Source organism: Podarcis gaigeae (genome assembly GCF_964106915.1).
Source record: "Podarcis gaigeae genome assembly, chromosome: 1".
Taxonomy (NCBI): Eukaryota; Metazoa; Chordata; class Lepidosauria; order Squamata; family Lacertidae; genus Podarcis; species Podarcis gaigeae.
Window position 1 is genome coordinate 38,453,532 of NC_139678.1, and position 27,848 is coordinate 38,481,379.

Sequence of the window (27,848 nt, forward strand, 5' to 3'; positions counted from 1 at the left end):
GACTCAATGGTAGGTTTATCATAGATAGCCAATTTTGTTAGGACCATCTGTGGAAGACAGGACTACACATTTAGGGCTATAAATTATCATAATAACAAAGGTTTACATTTTATATAGAGCTTTTGAATTGTTCAGAGTGCTTTATGTATATTATCTCACCAATCCTTAACAATATCTTTGTAGGGATAGGCAAATCTCATTCCTATATTATAGGGAAGGTGGAAGTGGTTTGCCTAAGGCAAGAGAGTTTGTGGCTTATGTGAAATTTGAAGCAGGCGGTAATCCTAGGTTTCTAACCTTTGTCTACTAAATGGAAATTTTTATTTGGAGGGTGGGGTGCTAATTGAATCACTGAGGTAGTACTGTAGTGGAATTGTTAAATCATTCTCCCCACCCCCACCCCCCAACGCTCATTTTCTGACCTAAATCGTTCACTCCAAAAATACAGTTTCCTCGGTTGAGCAGCTAGGATCAGGAGGCATGCTTGGGGGAAAGGTTTAAACATTTGCGCTTTGGCGCTGCTTTTTCAAGAACAGAACTCCCCTTAGACCAGTCATGGAAGGAATAGGGAAGAGAGTCTGATGCCCTTCCCTATACATGCCTCTGGAGAGGGTGTTTCTCTCCAGAAATCCAGAACCTCCAGGCATCCAGAAGAAGTAAGGGCGGGGAGGGGGGGAGAGACTACTCTGTGATTTCCTTTCACCATAACACAAATAAGTGATTTCCCAGTTACATGTATTTCCAGTAGGCGAAAGCAAGAATTGTAGATTCTGCAGAAAGAATGTTAGAGAATTAGAAGCCTTGCAAACGAATCACATCAGTATGAAGATCCTATTGACGTGGCAGTTGTGTGAGATTTTGTTCTGATGCAACCAAAGAATTTGCACATACACGTGTGTGTGTGTGCACGCGCGCGCGCATGCACATACTATTAAAAGCACACCCAGCCCCAGTCACCAGTAGGATGTGTAAGGTTCAGACCCTTCTCTCTGAACTAAGTTAGAATATGCAAAAATGTGAAATTCATGTTCCTCTTCTCTCAGTTCTGTGTGGCCTGAGTGTATGCTGTTCTGCTTTTAGAAAGGTGTTGAAGTTGACAAAAATCTCAAGATAAGCTGTAGTGACTGTTTCAAGACCTGTGCAGTTTAGGAGTACCACAATTTGTATGAAATTAGTTATTTGCAAAATGCTTAGATAGATACTACCCTTAAGAAAGTCTCTTGACACACTGGGCAGATGGCAGCCTAAGGCCCCAACTGCATCATACATTTAAAGTAGTATCATACCACTTTAAACAGTCATAGCTTCCCTCAAAGAATCTAATGCAAACATACAACTTTACTCCTTCAACAAGCCTTTCCCACTGATAATTGGATTTAGTCTAAAAATGTTCACGTCCTGGGAAGCTTCGACATCATTTCCCACAAGAGACAACTCAGTCACCTGGCTGTGAATTCTGAATTGCCAGAGAGCTCTTGTGATCCCCTTGTGGGAAGTTTGTATTGATATGTTTGATAGTAATTCAGTGCTTATGTTAATTGCAATTCAATATACCTTCAGTCCAGAACTAACATTAATCACGCTTTGTGTCTTAGAGCTAAAGCCTTGCCAGGATGCTTCATTCCTATAACTGGATGTCTCCTCCAGCAGCTTCTGCCCCATGGATTAGTCCACATGTGAAATACTTTTATTCCTCCAGGAGGATGCTCCATGCTCCTCTGTTTTTCAAAACGGCCCTGATCCTGTGAATGGCTGTAGAAACAACTTGACTTCCTTCGTTATATTCCTCATCTCCTCTCTCTGCTTCTTAAGCAGTGTTTTGTAATTTCTTCAGATTAGTCAGGATCCTTGTAGGAAATGCATGTCAGTGTTATCCAAAAAGGAAACCTTTTTCTATTTTTGAACTTCATTTGAAGACACTTCCTGTTCCCGCTTGACACCATTGGGTGCCCTTTCAGAAAGTGGAGGTGATTTATAAGCTGTCAGTGTAGTTTGCTGAGGACAGAGTATCAAAATCAATTGAACCAATGCTAGGAACCCCAGACTTGGCCATGGCAACCTACAGTGAAAGTCAGGAAACTACTCTGTCCTTCCTTTCTCTGGACAAATCTTGTTTCTCCCTCCTATCTCTACCTTTCCTTATTTCCCTTATTCCTTATTTCCTGGGCCTCAAAGGCTTTCAACCTTGCAATATCCAAACTTCAGTCATTTGCATCTGAGCACTCTTTCCTCCTCCACACATTGTATATGGACTTCGGTTGCAACTCTGCTGGTTCCCTAGGCAGTTTCTCAGTCTCCATCTATCTTTGTGGAGGGACTGTTGTGCTTAAGTATTATAGTAGTAGCAGTCGTAATAATACCCCACCCATCTGGCCCATTTAAGCAATGTGGATTTGAGTAGCCTGTGTAACGTGTAACAACTAGCCATCTTGCTGTTTTCTATTTGTGCATTAGGACTTCAAGCCAAAAAACCACTTTCCTCACTGTCTGCCATTTTGTGTAAATATAAGTATTATAAATATAGTGACATTTGCTGTTCTTGCTCATTCCCCCAAACCTTTCTAAATTGGCAGGAGCATGACCATAGTGCAGTAACCTCTGCCAAAAGTTGTACTTCTTTGAGCATGTGTGACAGGTTCGCATGTAGGTGTGAATGGAAGAACAATCCGATCCATTAATACTCTTACCACACGTTGCACCCTATTGTGAAGACTGGAACAATCCCCAGTTTCCCTTGCCAGCTCCAATTTTGCGGCTAGAGAATGTGATGGGAGCTTGTTGTTTTTCCCTTTCTTTAAAAGAATGGGCATCTGACCAGTAAAGTACTTATAGGTTGCAGTCCTGTAGCTTCTTACCTGAGAGTATGTCAAGCTGAATTCAGTGGGACTTACTTCTGATGTAGCCATGTTTAGAATTGTGCTAGTACTCACCCTGACCTCTTTAGTAGAAGGATGTGTGTGTGGAGGGGGGGGGGTATTCAAACTGATCTCACACCATCCCCAGGTATTGCATTCTGCTAGTCATAATTTTTTAAAAATTGTTAGTTGAGTCAGTTCAGGCGAGAGGCACCACTTAAGACTTCAGAGAGCAAGCCCATTCCAGAATCACAGACGAGCTGCATTACAGGAATGCAAAAAGAATTTTAAGATTGGGCATTGGTATGGTCTATTCAGAGTGACTTAATATGCTGGTGATAAGCAAATGTAAACACTGTTGAGGTAAGTAAACCATACTTTCAAATAGAACACCATTTCCTTGAGGGCTGTGGATCTAGGAAATATTGCCAACTAAACTTAAACGAAGAGTTTGGATTTTACAGAAATATTTATTCCTCAATATGAGAAAGTGGAAAATTGGGTTGAAAATATGACGTCTGGTAACTTTGACTATAAAATATGTCTAATTTAAGGTTTACTTCCATATAGCCTATGTAGACTTGAGTTGTTATGCTGATATTTCAATTTTGATTTTTTTAAAAAAAGATCACAATTATAAAACCACATAAAAGACTTTAATTAAAAATAGCTGAAAACGTAGATATATTTTATTTTTTGCGTATTTGAATACCCATGGAGTTAAAGATGTCTGGGTCCTCCATTAAAAATGTAGCCAGCACTCATAGGTTCCACCTAAAATGGTACTATTGAGCCAATTACCGTATGTTTCGCTTTATAAGACTCACTTTTCCCCTCCTAAAAAGTAAAGGGGAAATGTGTGTGCGTCTTATGGAGCGAATGCAGGCTGCGCAGCTATCGCTGAAGCCAGAAGAGCAAGAGGGATCGGTGCACACCCTCTTGCTCTTCTGGCTCCAGGGATAGCCACGCAAAGCCTCTTGAGCGCAGCCGGAGCGCTCCTCCCTCTTCGCTCAGGAGGCTTTGCATTGCTTTCTTGTTTTCCTCTAAAAACTAGGTGTGTCTTATAGAGCGAAAAATACGGTACGCAGTTTGCCTTTGGTTCAGCTGTTTGTCCCCAGTTTGTAGGTTTACAGGCCAGCCTTCAAGAGAAACTTTTCAGCCCTCCTTCCCCATGTTACAATGGAAGCTAAAAAAAAGGTGCAAGTGATGTGCACATCTCCTTCCACATTAGCAGGAGTTGGACTCCAGGCTTAACAGGAAATTAATAATATTTATTTATTTATTTATTTATACATACATACATACCCTGCCCATCTGGCTGGGCTTGCCCAGCCACTCCGGGCGGCTTCCATCGAAATATTAAAATACAGTAGTTCATCAAACATTAAAAGCTTCCCTAAACAGGACTGCCTTCAGATGTCTTCTAAAAGTCAGATAGTTGTTTATTTCCATGACATCTGGTGGGAGGGCATTCCACAGGGTGGGTGCCACTGCCAAGAAGGCCCTCTGCCTGGTTCCCTCTAACTTGGCTTCTTGCAGTGAGGGAACTGCTAGGAGGCCCTCGGCGCTGGACCTCAATGTCCGGGCTGAATGATGGGGGTGGAGATGCTCCTTCAAGAAAGGCGGAACAATGCCTATAATTCCTCCTAAAGGCTAACATTGAGGAAACGTTAAACCTATTGATGAGTGAATTTTCTAAGGCTGAATATTCCAAAAGAGCAGAGTGTAAATTCCAAGTCTTTTCCTAGCTGAACTCTTTATTGTCCGGTAAATAAGCAGTTTTACTTCTCAAGGGACTCAGGCATCTTTCTCACAAATGTAGCAGAAGATATGGGAAACTTGCATTCCCCCCCCCCCCTCCAAGGACCCAAACAGTATCAGAGGGCTGTCAGTGTTATGTCTCATCCTCTTCCCCATCATTTCCTTGTAAGAAGAAAAGGTTTAGTAGCTGAATGTTCCTGCTGTATCAATTCAGTGTAAAAGCACTCACATAGTATTCCAGCATAAATACACTCCCTCTGCTTCTGCAATGCTCTCTTGTTTTGCAATTGCCTTTCCGTTCCTTTGTTTTGTTCAGCTTAATTCTACACAGAGCATTTCCTGCATTCCAGGACCAGGGTGTACATAATCTTTTTTAAACAATGCTGAGCAGGCTAGACTGTTGAAAGATTGTTAACCCACACTTAAGCACAGTTCTGCTGTGCAGAGAACAGGATAGCCTGCTGATGGATTGGAACTAGGTAATTTAAGAGTAGCTGCAAAGGGTGGTATTTAGCGTAAGTTTTATTTCGAGTAGACCTATTGAAATGAATGGCCCTAACTTAGTCATGTTCATGAATTTAAATGGGCCTATTCTGAGTAAAACTTAGTTGAATCCCACCTTTATGGCTTTTGGGACTTTCATGTTTACATTGAACCAACTTGCTTTGTTCTGAAAGGGCTCTAGAAGGTTGAAATTCTTGTTACGTAAACAGAATCTAGGTTCTATATGCATCTTGTATTAACATCCGTAATAGCTTTTGTTTATGTGTTTGACCTTGTCCTGTAAAAATAATAATACTGAGTTCTTTGAGTGTTTAAAATATATATTCTTCATTTTCTCATGATCAGTGAACTGTTTTTTACACATTAACTTAGACTTACTATATGGTGTGTGGGTGTGGGTGTGTTCCATCCCATATGGAAACTGCATAAAGTTAAAAAGGAAGGAATAGGTTAGATGTTTGCATATAGAACTGTGCAGTGGTTGTGTGCGTCTGTGGCAAAATCAAAGAAAATAGTTATTTGCAAATGAAGATAAAAATGCCAAAATGTGACCTATTAACTGGCTAATTTCAACCTCAACATGCTCTGCTCTCCAGATGTCTGATAAATATTTACTACTAGGAATAAAGAAAGATCTTTTAGTGTCATGTAGGAGAGGGAGCATTAGAACCCAGCTAAGAGAGAGAGAGAGAGAGAGAGAGAGAGAGAGAGAGAGAGAGAGACTGAATTTGTAACAAGCAGTATAAGAGTGAACCAGGATATCATTTAATATATATTTCAACATCCATGCTGTTAAGAGGGAGAGGAGTATCATCCAAGCAACTGAAAATCAAATGGGTCTATTTGCTGTGATTCCATGTATTGGGACCAACATTTGGCTGATTTGTACTGAAAAAGGACACTGAATTCTTGTGGCTATTTTATATATTTTCAACCTTTTCGATTGTTTCTTAACCCAGCTCTCAACAACCTCTCATATCTAGTCACTGAAAATTTTTATGTTGTATCATAGAACTGCTGTATGGCCTCATTGCTCCCTATTCAATACGGATAGTAGAAAAGATGACAAGTACCCTTTTACCTTCCCCAAACTGGTACCTTCCAGATTATTCTCGCTCTCCTTTGCAACCCCCAGATGGACCCCACAAAATTGGGAGCCCTCAAGAAGAAAGGTGGTGTTGTGGGGGGGCCACAGGAAGAAGGTGAATTAACAAAAAACCTCATATCCTCCTTTTATTAGCACTGGTGTCCATTGGATCAAAAGTCCCTTTTTGAACAGAAAGGCACCAGTTGGATTCCACCCAGTGTATTTGCTCGCTCGTTTTCCTGTTGCTTTACCTTTTTCAATCCCTGTCACCATCAGGGACTCAAGTGGTGAGAAATACTTCTGTCTGAGACTTTGAAGAGCTGCTGCCAGTCTGAATAGATATGGGGCTTGTTTTACCTAACCAAATTTAAGATTAATCACACTTCTGCATTAGGCTGACTTGCTAAACTAGGAATGGAGAACCTGTAGCCATCTAGATGTTGTTGGACTTCATGTCCTTAATTAACCCCAGCCACCATGGCCGATGGTTAGGGATGATGGGAGTTGTAGTCCATCAACATCTAGAGGGCCACAAGCTTACCAGTCCTGTTCTGGACCACCTTTAGCTATAATATAAAATAGAAACAGAAATTTCTGATACCCCTTGTTCTGACTTCACCAGAAGAGAGGTACCGGTAAATGGGAGCACACAAGCCTAAGGCTCATTGTTGTACTGCTAAAACCATGGTTTGCCATTGCATCCAAATTCTGTCATCCAAAACACTTAGGATGGTGAGTGTCATAGATTATAAATCTGGTATGGTGTAAAAGGTTAAATATTCTGTTGCATAAAAGTATGTTATCCCATTCTAGCCGAGAACACGTTCTTTTTGTTTGAAATGTGGATTCTGAGCTAAAATTATCCTGCTTGCCAGCCCTCGTGTCAGGTATTATAGACCAAGTTCATTCTGGAGGGATTTGCAGTTTCACAACACTGTTCTTACAGCTGGTGTTAGAACTTCAGTGTTACTCAGAATTCTTGTTAACAGACTGTGACATGAACTTCCACATAGAAGGCCCGTCATTTTAAGAATAGCTATAACATGGTGGGACTAGAGAAGATCTGCCCAAGGAGTGAGGACTTGGCCATATGCGTGCTTTTGTTCATTCCCTGGGCTGCTGATCCTAGAATAATGGAATTCTAAAGCTGGATGTAACCCAGAGAGTCATGTAGTCCAACCTCCTACTGTGCAGGAATCACAGTTACCTGAGATATCTAAGGTTCCCTGTAAATGCTGGAAGAACTGAGACACTTCCTTCTTCTCTGCCTAAGATAACAACTTTTATCAGTTGCTGGAAGCCACAGAAGGGAAGACAGCTCCTGCTCATGGGTCTTGCTTGTGGACACAAGCATCTGGTTGGCTACTGTGAGAACAGAAGTCTTGATTAGATGGGCCATTGGCCTGATCCAGCAGGCTTTTCTTATATGCTGCCCTTGGCAGAGTCTCTTGCATCAGGGGGCATAAAAAGCCTGCACCCTTGGGCAGCAGGCTTGCCTTGGCACGGGTGACACCAAAGGGAGTCTGTGGGAAGGGGAAAGCAGACTTGTGAATCCCCTTTCAGTTTCAACCATGATGGTTGGGTAGGTATAAAGCATGTGTTTCTCCTACACAGGGTGGGAGCCTTTGCAGTGAATTGTCTGACAGAAGAAAGTTGCCAGATGTCCTCAGAGTGGGAGTCTAATTGGCAGAAGGTTGGCCTTTCCTGGGTGTGAGCCAAGGTTGGAGCACATGTGCTTTTGTGTGGTCGGGACTATGTGGATCATGTGCTTTTAGCAAAACTGTTCTAACCTGTCAGATATCTTCTGGGATAATTGGCTGATTGCAGTAAATATTTTTTGTCAGGGGAAGGGTCTGTTGTTTACATTATGTGCATGGGAGCAGCTGTTTGGCAAGGGTTGGGCATTGGTGATGCCACCTCAGTTTCAGTGAACATGTGTAGGGGATACACACGGATGTGATAAGTCACCATGGAAGGAGAGAGCAAGGCTTATTTATACATTGTTCCTTGCTCCCACCCCTTCCATGGTTGGGTTACTAGTTGCTTGCCTGCTGTGACCACCAGCCTATGTGTCTTGGTGTTTAATGCCAAATTGGCATATCATAGATTCATAGAATCATAGTTGGAAGGAAAGATCTGGGGTTTATTACTGAGACATATTTGACCCCCCTGTGCCCATCCAGATACTCACAGGGTGTGGGGTGGGGCGTGACTGTGGTCCACAGGACTTCCATCTCCATTAACAGGAAACCTCTCTGTCTTGGAGCTGACTTTGAGGACCTGCACCTGGTATCAGGCCCAGGAGACAGGAAACTAGGGTTCCTGTGATGTACTGTCAATGCTGCTGTCAGCAGCTTCTCTTACCAAACTGGTGGAGAAAGTTTTGGAGGGTAGTGTTGGAGTAATTCAACTTGCATGATGAGTCTGCCTCTAGTATTCTGTCTCAGGACCCCATGATGAGCTGGGGGACGGGATATCACCCCGTTGTCATGGTCAGTCAAGTTCCTAGTGAACTTTGAACTTATGGCTCCAATCCCCATCCCCACCCCCTTGCAGGGGTGATGGACTGATTTGGGGAATGGAGATTTAGAATTTTAGGTTAGCCCACTGTGACTTGTTTGCCAGCCACTTTGACGGTAGGATTGCCTGCCTCCATATCAATTTTGACCCCACATCCATATAGTGTTTAGGGTAGCTAACCTTATCCTACAGATGCTACAGGACCATAGCTCCCATCATCCTTGACTATTGGCCATGTTGACTGGGGCTATTGGGAGCTAGGAGTAAAAACCGAAGGATCACATGCTATCTACCCCTTGTTTAAGTAATGGTTGGTAAGGTGGGGGAGATGGCTTGACTGTGGAGCTGAACTGGAAGGTGTCCTGTTCCTGGATAGGTAAGTCATAAACATTTGGAAGTTCACTGTCTACCCAGTTTAGACTAACTAGGAATGAAGGACAGTTTGCAAGTGGCCATCCCTCAGGACCATCTCTGAAATGGTTGCCCTCCAGCTCCGCACAGAGCCATTAAAAGGGCACTACAGATAAATGGAAAGTAAAAGAAAGCATAGTTTAAATATAGAAACTGTGCTTCTGCTTTCTGGTACTTTATTATTCTGAGGATATCCAGTTCCAGGACACCATTGCATCTCATTTTAAGAAACTGTTCGTCTTTATGTATCCTTTCTAGACTGTATGAGAAACATGCTTCAATCCCTCAAATGATTTATTCCAGAAGAGTTAATGGTGAAGTCAGTGGAATTCTTATTTGGCTTCTGTCAATATATTAACTGAGAATTATAGACTTGGAAGTAAAACACACTTCATTCGCTACGGACTCCTTTCTCAGACCTGTCTCCCTGCATCTGACGTACCCTAGATCTTGTGAAGCCTTCTGCTTAAGCCCCAAACCTGCTAAGACTCTAAACTAGATCCTGCAAGAACACTGAATACTTATCTCTGACTAGTGCTGTGCATAGTCAGTGTGATTTCTTTCACTGCTTTCCTAAGGACTCTAATGAGCAGACCATTGAAAATAAATGGAGAGTGCGGGAAGATGTAGATAGAGCTTGTATGCATTGCTGTTTTTCATCCCCCTAAATGGAAGGAGGCAAGGAGAGCATTTCCCATGTATTCATTGCAAATGCTTTCAGGACTGTATTATTGATGCCTCATATCTACCCTTTCTGATAATTACACCACATTAAGCCATCAAAAAGATTACAGGACTTAACAGAAATGAATTTCATCATAGTAAACAGGACAACACATGGGTGAATACCCTGACTGGAGGAACAAATGCCTAAAGTAAACCTGATTATAGCATAATGATCATTGGATTTTCGTTACTTCAGAAGGTGATCCTCTTTTCTAGCTTGAATACACTATTGTGACATAACCAGACCACTGATTATATTGCACCCCTCTCAATATTTCTGCATCCAGTAGTAATAAATCACATTTTGTTTTAGGTTTTCTTGATTTTTAAGAAAGAACTGTTTGTAACACCTTTCTCTGTTCATAGACAATACATGTTTATGAACAGCAGAAGGAATTATTGTGATAATTCCAATATGCAAGTAAAAATAATAATACTCTTGTCAAATAAATGTCTGTAATTCTTACGATTGTGCACATTTTTTAAAATGTCAAGTTACTTGCTTCCATTGCTGTCTAGCTTTCTTTATTATTTTTCTCCTACATATTTATTTTGTTTGGGTTTTGGACTTCTCTCCCAGTGGTGAGCTTCCTATCCAGGTTGGATGTTGCATGGCACCTTATATTTAAACAAACCAATTGAAGACATTAATGAATGCCAATATGTTCTTAATACTTCTTAATTCAGAGTAATGCAATTTTGATATCCTACAGCAGGGTTGGCTAACCTGTGGCCATCGAAATGTTGATGGACCCTAACTCCTATCAGTTTCAGCCGGCAAGGCCAATGCTCTGGGTTGAAGGGAGTTGTAGTTCATCAGCACCTAAAGGTAAAGGTAAAGGTACCCCTGCCCGTACGGGCCAGTCTTGACAGACTCTGGGGTTGTGCGCCCATCTCACTTAAGAGGCCAGGGGCCAGCGCTGTCCGGAGACACTTCCGGGTCACGTGGCCAGCGTGACATCGCTGATCTGGCGAGCCAGAGCCGCACACGGAAACGCCGTTTACCTTCCCGCTGGTAAGCGGTCCCTATTTATCTACTTGCACCCGGAGGTGCTTTCAAACTGCTAGGTTGGCAGGCGCTGGGACCGAGCAGCGGGAGCGCACCCCGCTGCAGGGATTCGAACCGCCGACCTTTCGATCGGCAAGTCCTAGGCGCTGAGGCTTTAACCCACAGCGCCACCTGCGTCCCTCATCAGCACCTGGAGAACCATAAATTAATGAACCCATCCTATTGATTACCAGCAGCACCTCTGATCGCCAGGGGTGCATGTTTCCCTGCAGCTGATATTCAGAGGCATCTAGTCTTTGATCTTGGTGGTAGTGTATAGCCCTTGTGACTGGTAGCACTTGATAGCCGTATCCACCATAAGCTTGTCCAATTCCTTTTTAAAGCTATCATTGTATCTTGTATCTTAGTGTTCTCATTACATCTTGTGGTAGCAAATGCATGCAGGTCCTGCTATCCAAATGCTCATACAAAAAAATGCTTATTGAAACATGAAGAACTAGTACTCAAACCTCACTACACACACCACAGATTCAGATATCCAAACAGCTGTACCAGCATGTAGGGCTGTAAACAATTAAGCAGCCTTAAACAACCCTTAATTTTTTGTGCTTCACAGATCCATGGCATGTATTTCACCAGAAATCATGCCTTTTGCAAGGTTTCAGAGGGCTTCCCAGGGTTTTCTGTAATTTTGGGGTCAAAATTCTATGGTCAGGAGCACATTAGAAATTTCACCATAGGAATCAGTGGAAATCATAAACTCATTATGTGAACACTTGCCTAACAAACAATTTTCTGAGAAAGCATTGTGTTTGGATAGCAAGTCCTGTGTGTACAATAAATTATATGCTGTGAAAAGTAGTACTTCCTTCTGTCTGTTTGTATCTTCTCGCCATTAGTTTAATTGCATGATAGAACAAAGTTCAAGATAAAGTGCTAAGTCATGGTACTAGTGAGTTGTACCATGCATGTGTAATGGAAAGCATTGAGTACAATGGGAAAATGAGAAGTTGCATAATTTACTCAAATGTGGAATAACCAGGCACCTGGAAAATCCAGGCAAACATGTTTGAATCATAGCACTGACATGCTTGTTTAACGGCTGATGTTATGGCTGGGGAAAGGATTTTGAACACCTGAGGACCTGCAGCTTATCTGCCCATTTTGTAAATGGAATGAATTATAAATATAAAAACTTCTGTTTATAATTCATGCAGTAGAAATTTAAAGTGCCCATTAGTTAAACCATAACAATTATTGCCATTATTTCTGTTTGAAATCCTGTGAAAACCAGTGCTGTATAATTATTCATTATTTAAACTTTAAAAAATAGCTCTGCCTGATAATTTGCTTGGAAAAAGGAAAGGAAAGAAAGCATTTCCACACCTCTTGCTGGAAAAAAAGCCTTTAAATTATGTTTTAGAATTGGACAGCAGGAGAGAACAGAATTGTTTGGAAATTGCTGCTGCTGGGGTTTTTTATGGCATTCTTGTAAAATCCCCAACAGTATTTAAGAGAGATTTATTGCATCTCTGGGTGAAAGTGTCAACTCAAATGACTTCCCTTTCTTCCTAATGTGTGTCCTGCTATGTGAATGTTAATAGCACCAAAGCTTGAAGGTGATCATTATCTCTCGGAGGATGCTAAAACCACCACTGGGGGGTTGCGGGTTTCTTAAAAACAAAACAAAAAATTAAAATGTCTTAAATCTAGATAAAACTTGACAAATTATAAGGACCAAAAAGGCTACTTCTGACAATGTAGTTTTAAAACCATAGTTCTCTTAATAACCCGTGGTAGGGGGATGAGAGAAATAAGGAGAGCTTGACTGATCTGATTCTACTTAATGAAAAATGTCCTTGTGTTGACTATCTATCTAGCCATTTCTCAGGGAGTGTGTGATTGAGCCCAGCCTGAAATAGCCAACCAGTAGCCCTCCAGATGTTGCAGAACTACAATTCCCACAATCCCTGGCCATCTGGTCATGCTAGCTGGGGCTGATAGGATTGTAGTTCAGCAATATCTGGAGGGCCACAGGTTAGTCACTTCAGTAATAATACAGGGAAAGCTCAGCTACAGGGAAAACTCAGTGATGCCAAATGATTCAAACCACTGTGTCTTAGCCTAACCTACCTCACAGTTGTTGTGAAGATAAAAGAGGAAGCCCCATACATGCCACCTTGAGCTCCTTGGAGGGAAAGCAGAATATAAAAAAAAATAAAAAAATGGTGAAGAAATGCCCTGGCTTTTTCACTGTTCCGGGCTCAGGGCAGCTGTGACTGTCTTCTCAGTTCAGGAGCAAAAGCAGTTTCTGAGCACAAAGGGAAGGACGTGGCACTGTATTTTTCTTTGGCTTGGGTGGCTGCAAATACGTGGAGTCCTGGCTTTCATGTCAGCCATCCTAATTTTGGAACTGACTTTGTGGACTTTTATATCTCATCTGTGCAGGGCAGTTAAAGATGAAGCTGATCACCAGTGCCTGATTGTAGGTACAGTACTGTACTAGCAAAGCTGTGATTGACAGGGGTGTGGCCTGTCAAAATGGCTTGCAGGGCATTTGGCCCGCCAGCTGGCAATGATTCCACACACACCCCTTGTGTGATCACCCAGCTTCAACCCCCACATCCTTTTCGGTGTGCTGCCAGTGATTCCTTCCCTTTCCCCCAGTCGTTCAGTTATTCAGACAAGATGGATCCCTGACTTCATGGCCACTTTTGCTGGGAGCCTAAGCATACCATGCATTGTCCCAACACAGAGACCCTTCTGCTTAGCGTCTTTTATATATCGACAGTGGGTTGAGTTCTTAAAAAGTTTCGAAGCCCCTGGAAACTTATTTGCTGCACCAGCATTTAAGTGCTTAGAATGGGATGCAGCACTCCCTATTATTCCCTTAAACCTGGCATTACATCAGTACTGCAGTGTCTTAACTCCTGGGGGCAAATGTTTTTAGGACAGGAGTTTAATAGCACCTCTTGAAATCGTACTTATCCTTTTAAACAGTGCGTTCTGAAAACTGTAACATTCGGGTATCAACTAGTTATTGATGTTGCTCGGCTGTTGAAATAGTGCAGTGTGGGGGGGAGGCTATTTAGAGGGGGGAAGGAATTGTGCCAAAGCTCCTTGTCTTGTATTCTTCTTATCTCGACTTGGAAGATTGTCATGCCATTGCTGCATGGCTCAGATAGGAAAGGAAAGAGTTCCGAATCTGACCCCTGCAGACAGTCGTGGCATGTAATACAAATGTGCAGTTCAGCCAAACCCTGACAAACAGTGATAAATTGCTCTAATCCTGCGCTTCCCTTCCCCACCTGCTCAGATTGGCCTCTCCTGGCCCCAGTTAGGTGATAAATAAGGAAAGCTACTAATAGAGAAAGCTGAGGCAGAGGAGACGGATGCTTCACTCAGTGGGCAATGTCCTCTAGAAGAATTGGAGCTACTCCCACCCTCCTGCTTCAAAGGAAATAAAAATGCTGTTTGACACCATATTAGAAAATGCGCTGAAATGCATGTTAGAAAATATGCAGCACATAAGGTATGAAAGTGATAAATCCCACCCTTTTTAAACCATGACTGTCACTTTGCTAAAATCAGCAGAACAAACAAACAAGATTGAATTAAAGAATTATGTTCCACAAGTCAAGAGGTTACATAACTTAAGCAGCAAATAATATTGAGCTGTGACCGAGGAAGTTCTTGGTTCAAAACTTTATAGATGGTCCTGCTGGTTCCTCAGCCCCCCCCCCCTCCACCTGCTGTATGAAAGGTTAATTTTTCCACATTTTTCTCTCACTTTCTGTTTTTTCGCAGGCAGGCAAAAGCTGCTCTTTTCCAGAGGGCATATACCTTGACTGAATTTTAAGCCTTATTGCTGTGTTTTTAGTCCACTGCATTTTACTGGATTGCTGTTGGATTTTCCTGGTGTTTGGGACTGTTTGTTTCTTTTGAGCTCAATTAACACTTCATAGTACTGTAGTACTCCTCAGGCGTTCCTCCCCTCACGTGATTAATGGCAGTGAAGGGACTCCAAAGCCCTGCTCACTCTGTCACGAAATTGTTTACTGTGTGAGGTAGTAGGGGACTAGTTTTCATTGTTTTCTTACATCAGTCTCCTGCCTTTCTTCTGTGAGGAAGGCAACATAGATCTGAAACTTGATTCGCTTCAGGTGCCCTTGAACCACACATTGGGTCTACTTTAACGACTGCTTTCAGCACTTTTTCTGCAGAATGGTATATAAGTTTTAGTAGCAGCAGTAGTGATAGCGTATTGTAGAGTAGTTGCAATGCTATCCATGTGTTCCTCAGTCTAAAGGAGCAACATTTGTACTAAATGGCTGTGGGGCCACTAATGTTTAGCCGTGCCCTTGAGTACTACACTGCTTCTCTCTGCCTCCAGAGTTGAGGGATAACTTATGAAGAGCCAGTGGTATGGGTTTTCTGTATGCTTTAAAATCCTGATCTCGCAATATATTACGGGAACGGGGGACGGGACGGGACACAGGACAGAAAAGGTTCCCCACTTTATCCCTGAATATCTTTGATGTGAAAGGAGGTGAAGTGTACATTGGGGGCAGAGCTAAACGCACAGCCCTGCAGCCCCTTTGTATCATTTGTGCCTCTTCGGCACAAAAGTAAAGTTCTTTGAACACTTGAAATATGCAAGATTCTTAAGCGACTTTTTGTTATGGTTTAGTATTACTTGGTTCCTGCTAATGAGAGAGTTCATTCCTATTGATGTGATATTCTGAGATACTCATTTATTACTTACAGCAGTGGTGGGAACATTTTATCCATCTAGATCATCGTTTCTCAACCTTTACTCTGCAGGTGTTGGACTACAACTCCCATCATCCCCAACCACTGGTCCTGCTAGCTAAGGATAATGGGAGTTGTAGGCCCACAACATCTGGGGACCCAAGGTTGAGAAAGATTGCTCTTTGTTGTTGTTTAGTCGTTTAGTCGTGCCCGACTCTTCGTGACCCCATGGACCAGAGCACGCTAGGCACTTCTGTCTTCCCATGCCTCCCACAGACTGCTCTAGATGCCGCTGAACTACACCTCATTCTACCCCAGGAAGCATGGCCAAGGATGATGGGCATTGTAGTTCAGCAACATCTGGAGAGCCAAAGGTTCCCCACTCCTGACTGACAGCCTAATATGTCTGTATTACATAATATGTCTGTACTTTTGCTATGGCCAGGAGTCCTTGCCTATAAAAACTGAAGCATTTTTTCAATTGGGTAAACTCTATTTCAAATTTCTATAAGGTTGGGAAATGATTTTCCTTTCCTGATAATTAAATCACCGTGCATGGTTTGCTAGGCCGCATGTGTTTGGGAATTTATTCAATTAAAACGTGCACAACTGCTTACCTTAATCAAGGATCCACACTACAAAAGAATCCCTTGTTAATCAAAGTAATTAAGCAAATTGGTGTTTTTCTTGCATGAGCAAAATGGAAACCCCTGGTAGTTGGAAGGGAAAATAAATATGACTACATTTGTCTTGTGGTGTCTTTTTTATTACAGATTCTAAAAAGAACATATGTCTTGGGGTTTGCTCTCTTGATTGAATATGATCATGCCTGGCATATCATCAAGCCAGAAGGGTAATAAATAAATGCAACAGGTTGGGCTGCAGTTTTCTGCTGCTTCCTCTTTCCAGTCCACTGTGCCCCCTGAAAAGTTGCTCAGGAAGATTGGGGGACCCTCCAGAACAGTGTGGGAAGCTGCAGGAGGAAGTAAAAATTGGCCCTCTGCCCTCTGCTGGATCAAAGTTCTCTCTAAGCATAAGGAGCCCTTCTGTTCACAGAAGGGTAAGTCTGAGGGCCAACCTGTTATGTTTCGAGAAAATTTAGTTACACAAAGCAGACGTTCATATTCAGTCACACAGCTAGTGCCTGGTGTAAATTAGCCACAAAGGGAGAGAATCCAGTAACGTTTTACTCAGTGTAGACCCATTTAAACCAATGGATCTAAGCTCATTAATTTCAGTGGCAGTTTTATGAGTAAAACTTTGTTGAAAACCACCCATGCTTCCTCGTTCCCAAATGAAGTTCTCAAGCATTGACTATGGGTGCTTTGAGCCAATGCACACACCAGTTCAGCTAAGCTTATGTGGATTAGTCTCCTGTAATTAAAATTGTGTCATTGGGGCTATTGGAAACAAACCAACAAACACCAAGTGCATAATGGATATGCATTGTGCTGTTCTTCACACTGAAGTCAGTTTTCAGAGGGGTTGCCATGCCAGGAATTGGGCTCCAGTCCATGAAAGCTTATGCCATAATAAAACGTGTTAGCCTTAAGTTGACACACGACATGTTTTTAAATCGGTATCACTAATCATGGGCACTTTTCTCTTCCTGTGCTGCTGCTGCTGCTGCTGCTGCTGTTACACTGCTAGAAAACAAGCCATGGTCCAACATAGTATTAACAGAGTTACATGGTTTGTTTCTCTCCAAATGGACCAAAAGTTTGGTTATGGGAAACAAATGTTTAGCAAAAAATAATAAGTTTAAAGGATTTAGGTAACTGGATGTTTGATGTAAACAAACGTTTTTAGAGCTTTTGTTGCAAATCAATGACAATAAAGGTAAAGGTAAAGGTACCCCTGCCCGTACGGGCCAGTCTTGCCAGACTCTGGGGTTGTGCGCCCATCTCACTCAAGAGGCCAGGGGCCAGCGCTGTCCGAAGACACTTCCGGGTCACGTGGCCAGTGTGACATCGCTGCTCTGGCGAGCCAGAGCTGCACACGGAAACGCCGTTTACCTTCCCGCTAGAAAGCGGTCCCTATTTATCTACTTGCACCCGAGGGTGCTTTCGAACTGCTAGGTTGGCAGGCGCTGGGACCGAGCAACGGGAGCGCACCCCGCTGCGGGGATTCGAACCGCCAACCTTTCGATCGGCAAGCCCTAGGCGCTGAGGCTTTTACCCACAGCGCCACCCGCGTCCCAATGACAATAAAGCCGTAGCTAAAACAGTAGCTATCTAAGACATTTAATCATCATTTATTTCACTATCTCTTTCATTAATACTGCCTCCCCACTGCTCCCAAATTATCTTTGTATGTGTATGGGTTTTTTATGGTAACGTTATGGTGTCTTCCATTTTACAGAAACAGCTGAAGTGCAGAGGCGATAGAGGAAAAGATAGCCCTTTCAGAGAATTAAAGGTGACAGAGAGAACCATTCTTGCCTAACAGGCACCATTCATCACATGGTTGCATCTGGTCATAATACTTCCATAGTGCATCAAAAACCTGCAAAATCTATTTGGTCAGAGATTATAAAATGAAAGCATGTGCTGCCAACTGTCATCATTATCTTCTTATTTGCATGCCACTTTTCCATAGAATTATCAAATGAACAATAAACATGACTAATCAAAGCCACATTTAGAACTCTTTAAAATAATCATGACGTCAGTACATAGAGAAAATGGATCCATGCAGCAGTAGATACAGATTAACATTGTATGTAGTGTAAACGAACCTATTTCAACGGCTTAAAACTAAAAGAGAATAATGCCTAACACTGAAATGAAATGGCAATGTACAAAAATTATGTCCGTATTATACATTTTTAACCCCTCTTTAAAACTTGTCTCTACCCAAGCAACACAACTTGAGGTGCATAAGACAATGTTCATTGGAGATAGTGCCTAACTGGAATTACTCAATTTTTGACTATTCATGGTTGTTAATTATTAGTTTGTCCAAATCATTCTCTCTCTCCCCCCCCCCCCATTTTGCTTTTTTCCAGCTGCAGTAACTGCTTCCACCTGGAGCACATACTTACTAATATTTTCCTTTCTATTTAATTCTTCTTACTGCCACAATACACAGAATCCTCTGCTGAATAAATGTGGAGGTGGTGTTAGGAACCACTGGTTGTGGTTACTCTTGCATAGAGTTTTTAACTACTGTGGTGTCTTAGTACAGTGGTACCTCAGGTTACATATGCTTCAGGCTACAGACTCCGCTAACCCAGAAATAATACCTTGGGTTAAGAACTTTGTTTCAAGATAAGAACAGAAATTGTGCAGCAGCGGCAGCAGGAGGCCCCATTAGCTAAAGTGGTGCTTCAGGTTAAGAACAGTTTCAGGTTAAGAGCAGACCTCCAGAACGAATTAAGTACTTAACCCGAGATACCACTTTATAGTATTCTGTTATTGTGCCCTACATTTCATTGAATCTAACCGAAGGTTTAAACAGTGAATGTGGCACAAATAAGCCATTTTATCAGAAAATGAGAATGTTTTTCACAAAGGACAATAAACTGATAAGCCATTACTCAGTAGTTGTTCTGTACTGTTAGTTGTATTTGTTCAAAACAGAATGCAAAGATACACAAATAGAATTAGCAAGTTTCTTTCCTAATATCCAGTTCAGTTACTAAAAGGAGGATGAGCTGTCAAATGAACTAAAATTGATTTGGCATGTGCACTTCGTTATGGTGAAATTTTAAGTTTTGGAACCTCTTCATGATAAATCTTTCCAGACGTATATGTGTTGAAATTCCAACACATTTGGAAGTTAACAAAATGAGAAGCAAGATGTCAAGGAGAAGGGCCTCCCATGAGATTTCTTATGTTGCTCAAGGAATGCAGAGTTGTTTACCTGTCTCATTTACATCCTTGGAGATTTCATATCTAAATAAATTCTCTCTCAAAAAAAGATGTGTGTCAAAATATGTGATGCAATCTGAATTTATAATATAACGCCATTACACTGTGCTAGACAGGCAAGTGGCCCAACTTTCTATAGAGATGCTGCTGCTGTTTCCCTGCCTCCCCTCCCTGTGTTTGTGTGTGTGTGCGTACGCACACAAAAGGAAGTTACCTAAGTTTCTTCTGAGACCTTTCCCTGCAATTTCCCTTACCCTGCTTGTAACAGGCTACATGTGATATAGTGCTCCTAGACGTTCCCAGTAATGCAATGCGCTCTGCCATAAAGTTATCCCATAGCTTGTATACTGGCATGAATATATTCAACACTCTTTGCCTTGCTTACATTCTTTTCAATCCTGTTATACCACTGAACTCTTCATACCTTTTCGCTGAATTGGTGTCTTCTGCAATCAGTGTTGCGTAATGTCAAAACATTTTGTTTTAAACAAGCACCTTGTTGTTATTCTGGCATGTATCGTGGAAAAAATAATAATAATATAGCCTGTGAAATGAATTATTGGCGCCCATCTATCTTCACTATCTCATTTTTCCTTTTGTAAATTTTTTTAGTGCCTGTTAATAATCTCTAGTGATAGTTTTGTATGGGAGACTTGATTTTGTTTGTCATTTAACATACAGGCCTGATACCCAGATGCCTTGTTTTTCCTTCTCTCTTTCTGCTACCTCCCTCACTGTCATAGGCACTTAGAAAGCTGCCTTATACAGAATTCAACTGACAGTCCATCTAATTCAGAATTGTCTACACAGTGGCTGGCAGTAGCTCACCAGGATTTTAGGCAGTGTATTGAGCAGATTAATATTAAGCAGGCAGCAAGTAGGGCTGAAGGCTTTCTTTTGTACTAACCCACAATACCTAACTTGGTGCATACATGTAGCTGTTGCCTTCTCTTTGCAAACTATGCCTGTGATGCATGCATTGCCATCAAAAGTGATATTATCAAGTTCTGTGGTGCCTTGGGCAGATTAGTTAACATATCAGCCTCACTGTCTCTGAAGTGCGTGTCAGTGTGGGAACATCTTGAATGACTCCCCACCCCTCAGCTGGTGACGTTTTCCTGGCAACTTCCCTTTGACAAAAGATAGATATGTGTCCATAAGATTTTGCTGACAACAAAACTACAGTATCTTGGGCTCTTGGCAGTAGTTGGAAGGGAAAATAAACATGACTACATTTGTCTTGTGGTGTCTTTTTTATTACAGATTCTAAAAAGAACATATGTCTTGGGGTTTGCTCTCTTGATTGAATATGATCCTGCCTGGCATATCATCAAGCCAGAAGGGTAATAAATAAATGCAACAGGTTGGGCTGCAGTTTTCTGCTGCTTCCTCTTTCCAGTACACTGTGCCCCCTGAAAAGTTGCTCAGGAAGATTGGGGGACCCTCCAGAACAGTGTGGGAAGCTGCAGGAGGAAGTAAAAATCTGCCCTCTGCTGGATCAAAGTTCTCTCTAAGCATAAGGAGCCCTTCTGTTCACAGAAGGGTAAGTCTGAGGGCCAACCTGTTATGTTTCGAGAAAATTTAGTTACACAAAGCAGACGTTCATATTCAGTCACACAGCTAGTGCCTGGTGTAAATTAGCCACAAAGGGAGAGAATCCAGCAACGTTTTACTCAGTGTAGACCCATTTAAACCAATGGATCTAAGCTCATTAATTTCAGTGGCAGTTTTATGAGTAAAACTTTGTTGAAAACCACCCATGCTTCCTCGTTCCCAAATGAAGTTCTCAAGCATTGACTATGGGTGCTTTGAGCCAATGCACACACCAGTTCAGCTAAGCTTATGTGGATTAGTCTCCTGTAATTAAAATTGTGTCATTGGGGCTATTGGAAACAAACCAACAAACACCAAGTGCGCCAATCTTGGGCTCTTGGCAGCTTTCTAACAAATCTATAGTATGCAAGTTAGCAAAAACCCTCAGCTACAAATCCTAACCAGCGTTTCTACAGCATAGCATTCAGTCTCACCTTTAAAATATTTCCTACATCTTGAACCATTAATGCAATGCTAAACCAAACAATGGCTTAGCACCAATGCACATGATTTTAGTGTTAACCATGACCCACAGGGTTTTGATTTGCCAGAAACCTTTTTCTTTTAATTTAGATTTTATCCGTATCGTTAATACTTCCCCCCCTCCCCGGTCATTAAAAAAGAAGCAAATTTTAAACCATTTCCTTAAGGAAATGTTTCCGCATCAGCAATTTTTTATGATTATCCATTTTCATGTAAACAGCCTAAATCAAAAGTATAATAACTGTGTGTTGCAGAACAGGGGACAAAAAAACTTAATAGCTTGAAAATCTAACATTTCAAGCAACTGCATGCTAAAACTACAGTGAATAGTAGGGTATGGTTCAGTTTTGGTTAAAGATGAATCTGTTCTCCCTTTTTGAAAGGAAGCTCTTAAATTATTACTGATACATTAGGTCTCAAGTGTTGTTTGACTTTATTCTGCAGTTGTAGGCTATGTTTTTTGTGCTCAATCTGGTTGAGGTGTCCTTATGGTCAAGGTGCTGATAGCATTCTTTAGTAGTATATTTGGGGGTTTTATTGCTATATTTTGTTTTTATTGTTGTGTAAAATGTATACCATGCAGCTCTAAAGCATTTCATTTAAAAGAACAAAACCAGAATTTTAAATGTTGAGTTTCAGCTTCATATTGCCCATCTCTTGCTTCTGCATTAATATAACTAAGCTTTACCTATCCTATTTGTGATATTAAAAAAACAAATTTCACCCTAATAAGTGCTTTTTTTCCAGGGGGTACTCATGGGTACACAGTACTGGCACCTCTTTTTTATTGTTGTTAAAAAGTGTGGCACTTACTTTAACAACTTCGTGGTGAGTACTGGCACCTATTTTTCTAGGAAAAAAGCACTGACCTGAAGTAACACTTCTTGAGCATACACACCATGTCCAGTAAAAGAAAAAGCACAAAGCTCCACGTTTTTCTTCATTAACCCAAGCATTAGAAAGAGGGACCACCAGGGTTAGCACAATTTTTCAGCAGGTGGTTGGTCCACTGTCCCTCATACCTTGTTGGCGGCCGGACTATATTTTTTTTTGGGGGGGGGGGGAATGAACGAATTCCTATGCACCACAAATAGCCCAGAGATGCATTTTAAATAAAAGGACACATTCTACTCATGTAAAAACACCAGGCAGGCTCCACAAATAACCCAGAGATGCATTTTAAATAAAAGGACACATTCTACTCATGTAAAAACACCAGGCAGGCCCCACAAATAACCCAGAGATGCATTTTAAATAAAAGCACACATTCTACTCATGTAAAAACATGCTGATTCCCGGACTGTCTGCAGGCCAGATTTAGAAGGCGATTGGGCCGGATCTGGCCCCCGGGCCTGAAGCCTTATTTACCTAGGGATCTATCAGCCTCGCCATCCCCGGACCTTGGAGGGAACAAAAGTACCAGGAAAGCAAAATCTTCTTTGGAGAAAAAGTTTATTGAAATCTATGCACAGAGACAATCTGTACATAGAGACAACCAGCAGGATACCTCCTGAAAGCTGGCTGTAAAGAAATACATTTCAGCAAGCCTTCTTATACCTTTTGAGCATTTCCCCCCTCCCATTCCTTCCTCAAATTTTCCCCAATCAGCTGGCAAATATTCAACTTATTCCCTTATATGGCACATCTTTCTGCTGGCTAAGCACTTCCTCATACGTGTCTTTTCTTATCTTTGCATTACTTAAGACAGGAAGCGTATGGCAGGAAACATGGTGATGATTCGCCGTGGAAGAAACTAAAAAGTTTTAAAAATTAGTTTCTTCCATTAGATTCACAAAATGTTTAGGGGTATGCATCCCCCTAGAAACCACCTTTTTGCCAAGGCACCCAAACATGGTTTGTAGTTTTGAAATATGAAAACAAATGCATGTTATAAAAGACAGAGTGAGACCTCTTTGGCAGGCTGGTTAAATTTGCAAACAGCTGCAATTTTCTGGCTAGCTGGTAAGGCAGGAAGCTGGACTCTTGACCTGCCTGAGTTTAGCAAACACCCATTGTTTGCTAAACTGCCGCAACTGCAAAAACAGGATTAGTACAGGAATTTACTGCAGGAAATATTCGAGAGCAACCCCTACAAGGTACAATGGTACAGAGAAGGTAGAGAGAAATCCTTCTCATGCCCTGCATGTATGTCTTGCATTTCTAAAAATATTTCTAAAACAGGTAGCACAAAAACAGGAAACAGCTCCCAGTCTGCAGAGCTGAAAACAGGAAGCAGCTTCTGGCCCACAGAGCTGACGCATTTGCGGTTTCTGCTAGCTGCACAACTTTTAGTTTCTTTGCCTTATTAACCCTTCCTTCTCCCTTCACTCCCTCCTCTTCTTTTGAACAATCTATTACTTAGATTCGTTCTGGGGTATGGGTCTATATTCTCTCATAAAAGCAATCACACGAGGTCCCATCGTGTGGGATATCATCTTTTCCCATCATATTCTGCAAGCATTGCATCAAGCAGGGAATACAAAAGCAGAAAAGCAAAAGGATTATAAGCGACCCTGCTATTAATACCATAATATTCCTGATCCAACTACCATCGGGCAGCCAAGAATATAACCAATTCCATGGATCACCTTCTGTAATTTTTTTTTAAGCGGGTTTTCAGCTATCATTGTTTCCATGGGGTCAATTGTGGCCGAAATGCTAACATTGTTATCTGGGATAAACATACAGCATGAGAATGAACTAGCACACAAACTCCTCTCTATGTTGAAGATGTTACCAATGGGAATTCCATGTAGCATCAAACCTGGCCGTTTAGCATAAGGTGGTATGTGCATACACAGCCAACAATTGGAGAGATTTAACATTGTGGTGAACTTAAACATATCTTGGACATAAATATTATTCCTCCACATCTTATGATAATTTTCTCCTCGTGATGTTTTATCCAATAACCTAGTCCCCATCTGTCCATGTTCACCAGGTGCAGCACCTTCCTTGTCTCCTGCAACTATGAGAACAAGGAATACTAGGAGGATCATCAAGGGGATAGAAGGATCGGGCTGTCGTCTCCCGCAGAGCCTATGATGCTCATGCCAGCAGAAAGAGACACATCCATGTGACAAGGGCAGTTGAAATAACCCCTATCCACCATCCCCAATTACTCCATGGTCCCTCCCACCAATATTCAGGGAGTGTGCTCATTGTTGAAGAGCCCACTGATATTCATGCTCGATTACCTGTTGAGCCTCAAGGGTGAGAGCCCACCGGTGAGCTGATGCTCCCACTATGTGGGTCAACTTTCCTACTAACCCTGTTGGGTGGATTGAACTCTCGTGCTGCCTCCCTACTGACCAGGGCATATGGAGGCTGAAATCCTGGGGTGGCAATTCTTATTTTGGGAGGCTCGAGCCACCACAATTGTCAGAGGTGGTGCTGCAGAATTTACTGGCACTTGTTCAGCAATTTCAATGCACACCTGGTTAAGGCTCCCACCCCTGCAACACTTGCATTAAGATAGGTTCCGTCCCATCTAACGCCTGGATTAAGATTAGAACCTGGTCCATCAGATGAGGTTGGTACAGTGCTCTACCTCCCGAATGACCATTGGTTACTCCCCCCCAACAGCAAGAGCAGTCCAGAACTTGATAGAATTCGACCGTCTCTGCAACTTCCCGTATGAGCACTATCCACACGTGCTGGACAGTGGTGTGGGAGAGGAGCCACAACGGGGAAGTGGGATGTTTCAATACGGCAACCTCATCAAACCCCTGTTTCCAATAGCCAATGAGCACGCCATCTCTTGCCACCGGCAAGACGAACCAATCATAGCAGAGGCCAGCAGGCCAGTAAGGGCGGTATGGCTCAGTGGGGTCAGGGCTGTGGGGCATAGAGCAAATCAATACAGAATATAACAAGGAGAGAAAAGAGAAAGTCCTTATGAAAGTATTAAATGTCCTGGTGGACTTCCTGGATTAGTCCCAGCACGGGTTTTCACGTTGGGGACGCTGCCCGCGGGCGCCCCTCCCATCCAATTCTTCAGCTGTGCGTAGAGATATCAGCTTCCGGTGTGATATCAGCAGAGCGGTCGTCTGCCAGGCTTCTGGAGATAGTCAGCCGAAGGGAGTTCTCTGGATCTGGTGTAACTGTCCAGTCTGAAATGGCTTTCTTCACTGAGTATGGTGGACCCAAGGGGTAATGCCGACAACTTTCACGGCCGTGGGTGTGGAGAGCAGGACGGTATAAGGTCCCTTCCAGCACGGTTGTAGCAGCGTCCGTGCCCAATCTTTTACCCACACTTCATCACCTGGCTCGAACTGATGCAGCCAACACACAGGGGTTGCGAGCCTGGGTCCACCTGTTGAGACAAAAGAAAACTCGGAAGAATATCTGGACTTAATTATTCAATTGCATATCCTGACCAGCATGTGGGGGCAACATTCTGACATATGGGACCGGTCTCCCAACCACAATTTCAAAGGGTGACAGATGGGTCTGTCTTAATGGGAGACTGCGGACCCTGAATAATGCCAGAGGTAACATTGTCACCCAATTAGACCCAGTTTCCTGTGTCAGCTTGGATGGCTGATTCTGGGGTCTGTATGCTGTATGCAACTTTCAGTTGTAGTGCCTTAGCCAATTCCTGCAACATTGAATGAACAAAGGCTGGTTCATTGTCACCAGGTTTAGGGCTCTGGTGAGCGCAGTTAATTCTGCCAGCTGGGTCGATGTTCCAGGCGGGAGTGGCTTTGCCTTGATCACCTGGTCTTCCAGGGCTACCACTGCATAACCTGCCTTCCAGTGTCCAGCCTCAATGAAGCTGCTTCCATCCATAAACCATGATGGCCACTGGGGGTCTGCTTCATCTTTAAGGTCAGGCCTGCTAGGGTACACCTCATCCATTACTTCAATGCAGTCATGCGTGGGCTCCTCACCTACCCCTACCGGTAATAGGGTAGCTGGGTTGAGGGCTGTGGTGACTTGGAATTTCTAACGCGGATGTAATAATAACATCTGACATTTCCTCATTTTAGCCTGGGAGAGGAAATAGGTGCCTCTCAGCAGATGGCACGCTGATTCTTTCCTAAGCGGCCTCGCCCTCCTCCCCGGGCGGTTTCTCCCAACGGTGGACCTCCCATCCTCAGGGCCATCAACTTCTTTGCCTGGTACTTCTTTTTCTTCTGGGCCTCTTCCTCTTTCTGATTATAAGTGGTCTGGGCTTGTTCCAGCATCCATTCAAGGGTGTGGCCCATAAAACCATTGTGGTTTTTTTTTCCTTCTTGTTTTTTTTTTTTTTTAAATGTTCCTGCGGATATCGGGCGCTGCCTGGGCTACAAAGGCAGTTTTTATGATAGGGACATTGGCAGCCTCATCTGGGTCCACAGGGGTATACTGGCGGTAGGCTTCCTTCAGCCTCTTTAAGTAGGCTCCAGGGGCCTCCTCTGTTCCTTGCACTATTTCTCTGGCCTCCACAAAGTTGGTGAGTTTTCTGGCTGCCCTCCTCATGCCATTTAAGACATTCTGGCGATAAGTGGTGAGGGTATTTTGCCCTTCAGTGGTCTGATTTGCTGGGTTTTCCTCAAATGAAGGGTTTTGGTTCCTCCAATTATAAATTTCTGCACTAGAGAAGGGGACATGTTGAACTGTATAAGTTCTATTGGGCACCACCCCATCAGGTCCCGCGGGGGCCAGAGGGTCATACACTCTGCGGAGAGGCATCACTCTGGCCGCGCCCTTTTCCTGTGCTTTATGTGCCCTATGGAGGGTCACACTTTTCACTGCCTTCCTCTGTCCATGTCTTATTATTTTTGGTTAGCTCAACTAATCTTTCTACAAACTCTTCATCCTCATCATCCTCTTCTCTTTCTTCCCTTTCTTTATCTTTGCCCAGGTCTAACAATGCATTGTCCACGGGATTGGGGGCTGGGCCATCTGCTCCCTGTGGCGGGGGTGGTGCCAGGGCTGTTGCCGGGGCATGGGGTGGTGGGGCATCAAAACTTTATCTTCTTCCCTCTCTGAATCCTGGAGGACTGGGGGTTGTCCTCCTCTCTTCCTGACTGAGCAGATACGGCTGCCTGAGACTTTTTGGCAGCATGACTTCAGCCAAGGGGGGGGGGTTCCTTTCCACATTGGTCTTCCAAGTGGAAATATAGGGGATTTGATCAGAATGGACATTCAAAATATTCTGATATAATGGATTAAATGAATTGCAAATCAAGGGTCCTGGTGGACGGCCAATTTATTCTTCTGGGTGGGCCAATCTAATTCACAATGTCCTCATGCACCCCCTCATCAGCTTGGATCCCCAAAAAGCCTTC

General features: G+C 42.8%; 1 protein-coding gene and 1 long non-coding RNA gene across 3 annotated transcripts in view; one reads left to right on the plus strand and one right to left on the minus strand.

Annotated features, from left to right (window-relative positions):
* STXBP6 (syntaxin binding protein 6) overlaps positions 1-27,848 on the plus strand; it is a 105,165-nt gene that overhangs the window by 32,889 nt on the left and 44,428 nt on the right. The gene's annotated exons all lie outside the window — the stretch shown is intronic.
* LOC310846720 lies at positions 24,992-26,117 on the minus strand. The gene is made up of 2 exons (XR_014565518.1): positions 25,290-26,117; positions 24,992-25,119 (listed from the first exon to the last, which is right to left on the minus strand). It is a non-coding gene; the product is annotated as an uncharacterized lncRNA (long non-coding RNA).